Here is a 12,449-nt window from a genome sequence, read left to right as displayed (position 1 = left end):
TTTTTTTTTAGAAAGACACTGAATGATGATCTGCATTTTTGTAATTTTTTTCCTTATATAGAACCAACTCAATTGCCCTTTCAACATTCACATTGTTCTTTGAAGACATTCACCATCCATAGTTACATACCAATAGATATGGTTAGTTGGCTTTCCCGCACAATCTCCCTTTCAAAATGCTACCTACACCATCGAAAATGAATCCTTGCATGGCTCAATGTCACAAGCAAGCGATTTGCTTCTCCTTCATGAAGTCGAAGGTATACGACCCCCAACATGTCATTTAGATTTCGTGCATGGATTTCAATTTTCAAGGTTGCATCTTCCAAGTAGCCATCAACTAAGATCTTTCATTGAAATATTTTTTTTGTTTTGTATATATATTCCATTGTGGTTTGGCTATATCTATTTGTATTTTGGGATGAACTATTTTTTTGTTTCGATATATGTAATTCCTTCGGCTTTACTTTGATAAAACCATCAACAAAATTTTAACGGACATCAAACACACATAAAAGGAACTTATAAAACAACTATTTAAATAAACAATATTTATAAAATTATTCATAAAATAAAGCACATATATATACAACACATTTCGTCACAAAACTACACAATTCATATAAAATAATAGCATATATAATTCATTGATCTTCTCTTTTATTGTGCTCTCTTGATTTGACATCACTGAAGATGAATTTACCGTTTTCAAGAACACATTTTTGGGTCAAAAACTCCTAAAATAAGACCAATCCAGAAAGTATCACCTTACATGTTAAGGCATGTTATCACACAAAAATGATGTCACCTCCCATGTCATGTCACCCATGATCTTATAAAACCAATTGAGAAAGTGGTCAACATGATATAACACCCATTAATTTCCATGTCATCATTTCTTATTTATTTTTTTTACTTATTTTTGAGTAATTATAAAAAATCAAATCTTAATGTGTGCAAATTATACATATCTAGTTTTGAATTTTAACCAAACGAACTTAACTAGCTAGAATGCACTTAGGCAGTGTACCTAGTCGAATTATAGAATAGTTTAGGTAAGTCAGGTGTCGATCACAGAGAACGATATTTAATTAATAACTGCTAAAAGTTAAACTAAGAATAATAAAATAACTACTAAAGGCTAAACTAAGAAAAACAATTGAAATGGGGAGTTTTATCTGATTTTACAAGTTCTAAAAAACTTAAATTAAAATAACAAACTAGTTACTAAAGTAAACAAGTAGAAAGATGATTTCAAATCAAGAATAATGGATACTTTTGTTTAGCTTCGAATCCCTCCTGTTTCCTATGGTTGATTTCAAGACAATGGATTAATTCCACTAGCTACCAAATAATAGTTACTAGTTATCATGGTCAGACTAACTACCATAAGTCAATTTAACAACTTTAACCCCAATGATCATGCAAGTTAAGGACACTAAATTGATTTTAAAGGTAATTTGGACTCTGAATGATATAATTTACAGACTATTATTCTTTGGTCAAGTCTAGTAATCAAACAAATATTATGATCAAATACTGTTCTCTAACACAGTTAAGCAACTAACTTATTACCAATACTAGGATATGGTCAATCTCTAGCTCTAGCAATTTAACGGTCATAAACAACTAGGTAAACCAAGTCCATGCAACTAACTATAGTTTAACTACACAAAACTCGAGATAAGTCAATAAAGATAGAAACTTTAACAAGCTAGGTTTAGATTTATCAAATAATATTTAAAGCAAAAACCAACTTTATCAATCCATAAAAACAAGAAATCAACACATAGTATTCAGGAGTTCATCTAATCTAAACGACAGAAAAGGTTTTAGCCCATAATCACAACTGATGAACACATAAACAAAAGGTAAACTAAGCCAAACATCATTAAACTAAGCAAATCGAATGTGTAGATGCAAATCCTTTCTCCAATCGACCTCCTAGCTTCAAAATCGACCCCAAAGGGTTCTTAGAAGGGTTTTTATCGCAATACCTCTCCAGAAAGTCACCTCCAAGTCTACCAATTTGTCATAATGTTTACATATATACAATTGCTTAAAATCTACCCACCACATCGTGGTCCTCGTGTTTATCCCGTATTCCCCAAGCCAGCGTCAAGAATCTCGAAGATTCCATTCACCACGTCGTGGTAGATCACCACGTCATGGTGGTTGGAAATCCGACTTTTCTCAAAACACGAATGTCGTCCGAAATTGTGTCTAGTTTTCAGATCATTTTGAATTGCCTTAATCGAAGTTACGAGTCATGAGATATGTTCAAAATACTGATGAGGGGTCAATTTGTCCAACAACATCCTTCTTGTGTCTTCTTCTTGCCTAAGCTCTTCATTCCTGCTTCCAGCTTCCATCTTGCTTCCGAGAATTTCTTTTACGCTACATAACAAATGTTAAACATAATAAGTACCTTTTGCTCTATAATAAGCATACATATAGTTGCTAATATTAAGATATGTTGTAAAATATATATGTAGATATGCACATATCGAAATACCCCACACTTATCTTTTGCTTGCCCTCAAGCAAAAGTAAATTTCTAAGTCTAACTTTCATCTCGAATATCACATAAGACAATCCATTTTGAAATCAACCGTTATACCAAGACCTCAATGCGCATATTTGTGTCTAAGGTTCCTAAAAACTTCCCCAATCCAAGATACTCACAATCCTTATGATCCTTCACCCTGTAGCTTATACGACACTCATTTCTGCCACCCTCCGAATCAATCCTCAGAAATCTTTCTTAACCTCAAGGTATTTTTGGTTAAGCTACCCAAGCGTACATAATCTAGAAAAATTACAACTTTAGATACCACATTGGAGCTCTCAAAATTCTCCACTTCTTTGATATTTGATCTTTGATTTCTTTGAATTCACCACCTTTTTGTTTGATTTTTGGTATCTTCAACTTTTTTGAATTTCTTCAGAATTTTGATGTTTGATCTTCATACTTTGATTGCTACAAAATTCTTACAACTTTTGGTAATTTCTCTCTCTTTTTTTTTTTTTTTTATATATAACTCACTTTTTTCGCTCAAATCCTACGTGCTTAAACACGGAAGCTTAAATTTAACCTTTATTGGTTAGAGGTATTAGTCCAAGTGCAATGACTACATAAGCTCTCCTGGGTACAGGCTGCAGAACATATTATGCCATATAAACTACCAAATTACCTTTCATATCTCATGGCTTTTCACTAGGAATGGGATGCCATGTTACACCCCCGAACCAGACTGTCACACCCCGAAAACCGAAGGCGGAAACATTTCCAGGGCGGACTCCACGTTGAATATCAAATCCAATGCACATAGTAAGCGAAGTAAAACACAAAACATTACATTTCATTACATAGATTTCATTACATCAGTTGAAAAGTAAAGTAGTACAAGTTTCATAGATACATAGTTTAAACAAAAGAAAGACATGACTTCCATTCGCTCCGTCTTCTGCAAAAGAACGCAGGGTACCTGTCTAAGAAGAACCTGAGAATACAAGCAGTTTGAAAATCAGCAAAAAGCTAGTGAGTTCATAAGCGGTTTGTTTTTATGAAAATGTGCAAGATTCCTTTTAAATTCTAAAAATGTTACGACCCAAGAAAATCCCATATTTTCTTAAAAGTAGTTTTTAGTTTAAGATCACATTGTAAAGTTTAACTCATAAAACTATTCACTGAAAATTCATGGGATTACTATCACGTACCAAATATAAGACAGTTTGATATACACAAAACTATAGATAGATGTAGATTTAGAGCTATAGGACTATCACCCTATACTAATTATAGATTCAAAACCATAGGATTATTATCCCGTACCAATATAGATTTAAAACCATGGGATTATCATCCCGTACCGAATATAGATTTAAAACCATGGGATTATCATCCCGTACCAAATATAGATTTAAAACCATGGGATTATCATCCCGTACCAAATATAGATTTAAAACCATGGGATTATCATCCCGTACCAAATATAGATTTAAAACCATGGGATTATCATCCCGTACCAAATATAAGAATTATAGATAGAAGATAGATATAAAGTTCAATTCCGTGAATAAACTTATATTAATACGTATTGTGAGTCGGGTAACCATGCTGATACGACAACGAGACCTCCTTGATGCTTGTCAGACGTCGGACGATATCCAGAATTTGTCACCCCAGGCGTGCCTGCCTAAATGTAGCTAGCAGTTAAGGTGTGGGATTGTAAGTCCCGAATAGATCTATTCACAAATTCCTCGCTTTCCCTTCAGGAGACTCTGGTTACACTTCCAGGGAGGATTTACTGATCATCCATAAAGGGTAGTGACTAACTCATAAACTAGTACTAAACTATTCATAGTGTTCTCATACGATATCAAACATACAAAAGATTATGAAACATAATACAGTGAATATAGATACATACAATGAAACTATCTGGCAATACATTCAAATGATATGGAGATAAACTGAATCAGACATAGTTTATCTAATATCTTTATATACATATTAGTACATGATAAAACAAACACTAAAGAACCTCAAATTATTCCCATAATAATTTAATTAGTTTGGATATTTTCTTAACTAAAATCCATTTAGTTGTAGTTGATAAATCATCCCTTATGCTCATCATAATACATAAGGGGTAAAAGTATTTATAAATTTGCCAGATATTATTTGAAACACATCAATGTTATGGTTTGAAAATAGTTATAGTTTGCTTGTATTCCCCCCTGAAAACATTGAAAAACACAGAAAAAGCGTAGGGGTATGAACTCACCAGACGAGAAATGTGACGATTTCGGATGTTAAACGTTGGTTCGGGGCTTGCAAACGTACGAGATTCCTATGTAAAATGAAAAGATACACATTTGTATCTAATTAGGACTTAGATTACTTAATTGTTAGGGACAAACACTTTTAGTCGCGGAAACACCCCATTTCAAGTGTTTGGAAGGACCCGGGTGGCGTTTAAGGACGTGTAATGATGCGAGGGACTAGGAAAATGAGTTTACTCCCCAAGAGTAAACTCCCTAATGGAGTTTTTGGCCATAACACCCATTCCCCATGAGTTTACGGCCGTAAACTCATGGTGGGGTGGTTTATGGTGCAAATTGGCTTGAAACATTTAGGGGAAAATTTCTAGGGTTTGATTTAAGGCTTGGAATTGATTAAATTCATCAAATAAGACCATTTAAGGGAGTTTACGGCCTTAGCATGGAGCTTACGGCCGTAAACTCCTATGCACCCTTGAATAAGTGTTTTAATGCTTCCAAATCAATCACATGTGATTCCTAAAATTGTTCCAAGGCCTTTCATGAATTTTTAAGGGACTTTTGATGTGTTTTTGGAGTTTACGGCCCATGAGACCCCCCTCATGGCCGTGAACTCTCCTAGAGTGAGTTTGGTTGAGTTTAAAGCCCCTAAACTATTTTTGGTTGGTTCTATGATTTATTCCAAGGCTTTTGGTGGTGTTTGATGGCTTTCTAACACCTTGAAAATGAGTTTACACCCATGGTTGAGGAGTTTACGGCCCAAGCACATGCCTTGGCCGTAAACTCATATAAATCCCCCAAAATTTATGTTTAAAGTGTTCTAAGTCCATTACCAAATTTCTAAAAGTCATATCTAGGTCTAGTTTGAGTCATGGAAGGGTTTAAGGGCTTAAAAACCCTTTAAATATGTGTTTACGGCCTAGGCACCTTCCAGGGCCGTAAACTCATATACAAGGCTCTAAATCATGGTTTAAAGCATTCTAGGTTGATTCCATAAAGTCATCTAGCCATATCTAAGGTCCAATTGTGGTTTGGAAGGGTTTTGTTGCTCCAAAAACCCCATTTAGATGAACAACAACCCCACATGTGATCTCAAGCTCACCCGTGTATCAACCAACAACAAGGGCAAAACCATCCTTAAGGAAAATAGATGAAAAAGAAAACATTTTTTTAATGTTTGTTTATAAATCTATCAACAGGGACCCAGGCGTACACATTGATTTGTTATTAAAAGTAGCTTTTTTGGCATTCCGATTCATATGTTGCAGCAAAATAAGAAGAGTGGTACCTCATTCAGCAGTTGAAACAAACACAGACGAGTTAAAACGTTGAGATAGGAAAACAATTCACAAAATATCGATCGTATGATACAAAAAGGACTTTTTGGCTTTCAATAGAGTAAATGCCATCTTTTTGAAAAGTCAGGAAATCCTGACTTTTCCATCTTTTACAAAAAGGACTTTTTGGCTTTCAAAAGCTAAGCCAAACACCCCTCTGAGAGGGAAAAGAGGGACACGGTGGTCGGAAATAGGTGTCTATGAGCGAGGCGCTGGTGTGAACACGGATGAGAAAAATAAGCGGTGATGATGATCTGAATCGACGTTGATGTCAAGGCGTCGTTCAGAGGTACTTGACGTGGCGTTCATTAAAATGCGTAAACTGGATTTTGGCGGAAGGAGAATAAAAGGGCTTTTGTATATAACTAGTTGCGAGACCGTATGTTATACGGGTTGGATAAAATTAAAAAAAAAATTAAATATGAAGGTTTAAACAAAAATTTATTTAAATTTAAAATGAAACATATTCAATAATATAAGTTGTAATATTTTAATTTAATTATTATTTTCAAATAAGGCAATTAATAATTGAGGTTTAAATATGATGTGTTAATTAAAAAAAAGATAAACAATGAGAAAATGACACATGGAAAAAACATTTATTCAAAAATACCAAAAAATGACATGTGTCCAAGTTAATGAGATAATGACATATGACAAAATTATTTTCATTTATTAGGGAGGATAATGACTAGAAAACTTTGAGGTCCGTGCTAAGCACGACCCAAAAAAAAGATAATTTGTGTATATTTTTTAAGGTGTCTAAAGTATGTTATGCTAAAAACGAAAAAGGTTTAAGTACAATGCTACAATATATTGCTTGAATCATCTAGAGTCTAGACCAGCCATCTGAGCAGAAAAGATGAACTCTAGGTTTGTTAACTTTGAGCATCTTCGCATGTTAAGAATCATTAGAAAATGAATTAAATTGGAAAATATGTTTTGCTCGATTTATAGATATGCAAGCTATAATACAAAGTTTATTCATTGCAAAATTAGTATGCATTTTGTTATAGAAAAACAAACACCAACCATTCTCTTCATTGCATTAACACAAATATGTTGCGTAAAAAACATAATAGAAAACTTTGGCATCAAAGAACTTATAAAATATCTTAAAGTATATTAGAGCTAACAATATACATATACTTTTATGGTGTTTTATAAGGTATGTAATGTCGATTTTTTCTCAAATGATTGTTTAAGAGCATCATTGAGTTTGACATTAATTTTGCCTTTTTTGTAAGAAAATAAACTAGTTTTCTTTTGTGGTGAAAGGAACACGGAAACAGGAGAAGAATGTAGTGGAAGAAAACTTGCTCTTAAAGTTAAAACAAAAAAGAACAGGTAATTGTATTAAAACAAATGACGCCTACTTTTATACTCATTAATTAGATACCTTATGAACCTCTAAAACAAAAAAAAAGACTTCGACTCTTATTCTAACACTAGGAAACAAAACTAATAAAAAGAAACTTTCCTATTGCTTTTCAAATAACCGATTAACCCAACAATCACCCCCTTAATCGGTTTTGTCATACGAGCCACTCGTCGTTCAAAACAATGTTGGTTCCTCTTCGATTAGACCCGCTTCTTCCTTTTCCCATTTTGGACACTCGTTTTTATAGTGACCAAGCTCACCACATTTGTAACATCTAACATGACTTTTATCCCGGACACGTTCATTACCATCTCGACTTCTCCCGGACCCCCGACCTCTTCCCCGGCCATGTCCAAAGTCATCCCGATTTGAACGTCCATTGCCACAATGCTTACAAACATGTGACTTTTCGTCACTAGCCAACAACAACCCACCTTGAGTGTCCTCCACTTTCTCAGCTCCTCTTATACGCTCCTCGTACGCCTTCAATCTACCAACCGCTTCATCGAATAACATTGAATCCAACTCGAAACATTGCTCTATTGAAGCCACGATTTGGAGAAACGACTTAGGCATCGAATTTAGTAACCTTTTTACCAAATCACCTTCTTCAAGATCATATCCAAGACTCCTTACTTTTGATGCTAAACCGGATAATTTCGTCACAAAATCATCAACCGTTTCATCCTCTTTCATGCGTAAACTTTCAAGCTCCCTTTTTAAGGTTGCAAGTCGAGCCGTTCTTACCCGATCCACTCCCAAATACCGTGTTTTTAGCCCATCCCACACTTGCTTTGGGTCGGTGTAACTCGCCATTTGCAACACCATGTCTTCGGGTATCGCTTGAAACAAAAAAGCAAGAGCTTGTTTTGACTTCTTTTGATCTGGTGCTTTATCTGACGTCTTCGGTTCGACCGTCTCCCATATGCCATGTGCATCCATAATTGACTTGACTTTAACCGCCCACACCGGATAATTCGTTGAAGTCAAAACCGGAACTTGATATGTCAACGAACCTCCTTCTTTAACCAACGCCATCCTTTTATCCTTAACCCCGACTTCTTTAATCAAGCTTGTTCCGAGAGCACTCTTCCACCGGACAACAAGACAAGGTCACGACCACCTTTACCGTCTTCCGTCACCCGCAAAACGAACCGAATCAAAGCCACCTACTTTGACGTCTTCCCGTTTGTTTACTCCGCGCCTCCGGTTAGTCTCTCACAAGCCCGATTAAAAGAAACCGGGGTTCCTACTAATCAACCTCGAATCACACCCCCTTCAACGAAACCGCGCTCTGATACCAAGTGTAAGAAAATAAACTAGTTTTCTTTTGTGGTGCAAGGAACACGGAAACAAGAGAAGAATGTAGTGGAAGAAAACTTGCTCTTAAAGTTAAAACAAAAAAGAACTGGTAATTGTATTAAAACAAATGACACCTACTTTTATACTAATTAATTAGATACCTTATGAACCTCTAAAACCAAAAAAAAGACTTCGACTCTTATTCTAACACTAGGAAATAAAACTAATAAAAAGAAACTTTCCTATTGCTTTTCAAATAACCGATTAACCCAACATTTTTATCACAAAAAACATGCATAATATATCATTTTGCATTGAATACAGTAAGATTGAGTTTCATGGGAAATAATATTTTTCTTAAAAAACCAAAAGTACTATCAGTTGCATCAATCCAATTAACATGACCCTCTATACTAAACACGTTCTGTAGATCAGTTACATGTGAAAGAAAGAATGAAACAGTAATTATTAAGTGAATAATCAAGAAAATGGCAAACTTTAACCAAACTTAAGCAAGAAATCCCTATCTTCTACTGATATCCAGTGGCGAGTCTAGAACGTAAAATCATGTTGTTTACTATTTAAGTGAAACCAAAAAAATGGTAAAAAAAATACTAGTTGCAAGTTCGGGTCGGGTTGTATAACCAAAAAAGAAATTTCAAGTATTTATAATTGTATTAAATGAGGTCTTGTATCTTGATATTAGTTGTGGGGTCAGGGCCGACGGACGGCGATGAATTTTCGATTTGTGTAATTGTGTATCACGGTATCAACGTATACCTTGAAGCAGGAGAAGAACAACGTGTTGAGAACAAATTTTTTTATTGTTTGTTTTTTTCTTTTTTCTTGTATTTATCTTATTATCTTTAACTTGTATTGGAATATTTTTTTTATTGGATTATACCTTAAATGACTTCGGTGCCTATTAAAACATAAAATGTGAGCTTTTGAAATTTTGATTTATATATATTTTGTTGCCAAAAACATTTAGGTGGTTCACTCCAAGTTTTTAAGATAAGTCACAATTTATAATTATTTATAATCTCTTATAAAAGATGGGAAAAAAGGTGGGTCAAGTGACCCACCTTCTATACACATAGACTTGCCAATGATATCTACAAGCTTCTTATTTTTTGTTTTTTGACATTAACATACAGATATCAGTTTTTGAAAAGTAGAAATCATATCATTTACATGAATGGGTGGTTTTTCATAATTATGGAAATATAAATACAAATAGTTTCCAAATTTGATCATTTTTTAAAAGAAAAGGGCATAAACTGTAAATAGATTGAATTTTCCCCTTGAATCTCATATAAAGAATGTTTCCCTTTTCAACCTCTACGGACAAAAAATTGTCATTCTTCAAAAATAACGGTGTAAAATTTCCCATATTGGTAAAGGAGTCAAAGTGGTGGCCATTAGTCCATTATAGACAATTTGTAACCTGAAAACAAACAAATAACAACACATTTACCTGTTTATACTTATACAGGTACCAACTCACATTCTTTACCAATATGGACAACTTGCAATCTGAAACCAATAAAAATAGCAACATATTTACTTGTTTTAACCAATATAGGCAACCTAACTCACTATCTAATCACATAGCAGCCAATTTACATTTTCTTTTACTGATGTGGACAGCTTGTATCCTAGAAAGTAGAAAGATACAAAATAATGGTGTGGCATCGTCTGTGGTTCCCATATGGGAGATCCTGTGAAGGACCATAAATGTTGGGATAAGCCTGAATCATTTTAAAAAAAAAGATAGATTTTTGCCTTTATGGTCCAACATCACAACATGTCCCAATTATGTTTATTGTATCATGTTCAGAATTTTGTAAAAATCAAATACATAAAGTTCATGAAACTAATGAGAATTAGGTCACACAGGAAAAATAAAAGGAAACAAACCAACGATAACAAACAACCTTCCTTGAAGCCTGTGAAATCAGTAAAAATGTTATTATGACATTAATGCTTAAAATTTTCAATATAAACTTGTCCACTTAGTACTTGCAAAGGAGAAAGATTTCCAGAATTACAGTAGCATGTTTATGTTCCCTTATTTGTAGGAATCTTTTCTTGGTAGTGCAACCAAGGATGCTTGCTTGGTGTTAACGGTAGAAAGTCAGTAAGCCTAAATGAGAGTTCTCTACATTGGTATTCACAATTTGATATCCATCGGATAATTTAGGGTTTTAACATCCAATCTTGGATTAATCCTAAACAACAATAACAAAAGTCGAAATTAAAATTAAAATCAAATTAGGGTTCTGTAGATATTAATGTGTAATTATACATACCCGAATCGAACATAAGCACCATAAGGAACGACTTTGAAAGTCTTCATCGCTGTAAATTGATTCAACGATATACTCAAAGCCACTGATCGACACCACTGACGCTTGTTGTTCTCTTCCACCAGAAATTCAAATAAAATAGGCATAGATATTGGTGTTGGCGATTGAAATTGAGAAGAAGAAACTTAAGCATTTAGATCGATTTGACGAATTATGATGCTAACGATGATTAATCGGGAAATGGGTCGTGGTGATGGTATCGATGGAATAAAAAGGATTCAGACGATCGATGGGGATTAAATAGAGAAAACGTGGACCAGTCCCCGAAAAATAAACTGGTTGACCAGGCTTCACTCTCTGTAGCTCTCGATTTTCACCCTCCATGGGTTAGAATAAAGGTTTGGGATTTATTAGACGGGGATGATGGCTTTCGGCGGAGGGAAACAGTGGAATGGGGCGGTTTCAAATGGCTGAAACATCAAGGTAACGATTCTCCAAAGTGTTGAACATGTGTGTCGGATAGTTTCGAAGAGGGAGAAAGAAGAGTGTTAATCGAAATTATGGAACATTACGTCTGTCCAAAAATAGATGACGTGGAGTCTATAGAAGGGTGCGATTTTGATTTAGAAGGCACCAGAAAATTAAGGTTTATATATATATATATATATATATATATATATATATATATATATATATATATATATATATATATATATATATATATATATATATATATAGGTTCAGGTTCATTTGAGACCATTCTAATTTTGTGAGACCGTGAGACCAAATCTAAAAATAATTTTAAAATCCAAAATAAATGGAAAAATCCAAAAATTCTTTTTTTAAATGTTATTTTCGGAAATTGAATTAACTAAAAAAAATATAAAAAAAATAAAAAAAAATCCGTTTTTTTTTTTTTAAAATACGTGAAATATTTCACTGACATATTCTAAAAAATAATTTTAAAATGCAAAATAAATGGAAAAATCTAAAAATTCTTTTTTTAAATATTATTTTCGGAACTTGAATTAACTAAAAAAAATAAAAAAAAAAATTCTATTTTTTTTGAAAAATACGTGAAATATTCTAAATAGAATATTACACTGTACATATTCTAAAAATAATTTTAAAATGCAAAATAAATGGAAAAATCAAAAAATTCTTTTTTTAAATATTATTTTCGGAACATGAATTAACTAAAAAAAAAATAAAAAAAAAATAAACAAATGCGTCTCACGGTCTCACAAAATATAAGTGGTCTCAAATGAACCTAACCCTATATATATATATATATATATATATATATATATATATATATATATATATATATATATA

At 33.4% G+C, this 12,449-nt stretch overlaps 2 long non-coding RNA genes across 2 annotated transcripts in view; both read right to left on the bottom strand.

The window, feature by feature from the left end:
- Positions 1-9,907: 9,907 nt before the first annotated feature.
- Positions 9,908-12,449, bottom strand: part of LOC111889151 (uncharacterized) — a 6,565-nt gene continuing 4,023 nt past the window's right edge. Inside the window, exon 4 of the long non-coding RNA XR_006189558.2 lies at positions 9,908-10,252. This is a non-coding gene — a long non-coding RNA (uncharacterized LOC111889151). The remainder of the gene's footprint in view (positions 10,253-12,449) is intronic.
- LOC128132680 (uncharacterized) lies at positions 10,614-11,807 on the bottom strand. The gene is made up of 2 exons (XR_008231086.1): positions 11,118-11,807; positions 10,614-11,036 (listed from the first exon to the last, which is right to left on the bottom strand). It is a non-coding gene; the product is annotated as an uncharacterized LOC128132680 (long non-coding RNA).

This window comes from Lactuca sativa, chromosome 3 (assembly GCF_002870075.4).
Source record: "Lactuca sativa cultivar Salinas chromosome 3, Lsat_Salinas_v11, whole genome shotgun sequence".
NCBI lineage: Eukaryota > Viridiplantae > Streptophyta > Magnoliopsida > Asterales > Asteraceae > Lactuca > Lactuca sativa.
Note: the sequence above shows the minus strand (reverse complement) of the source record. Positions and strands in the feature narration are given on the sequence as shown.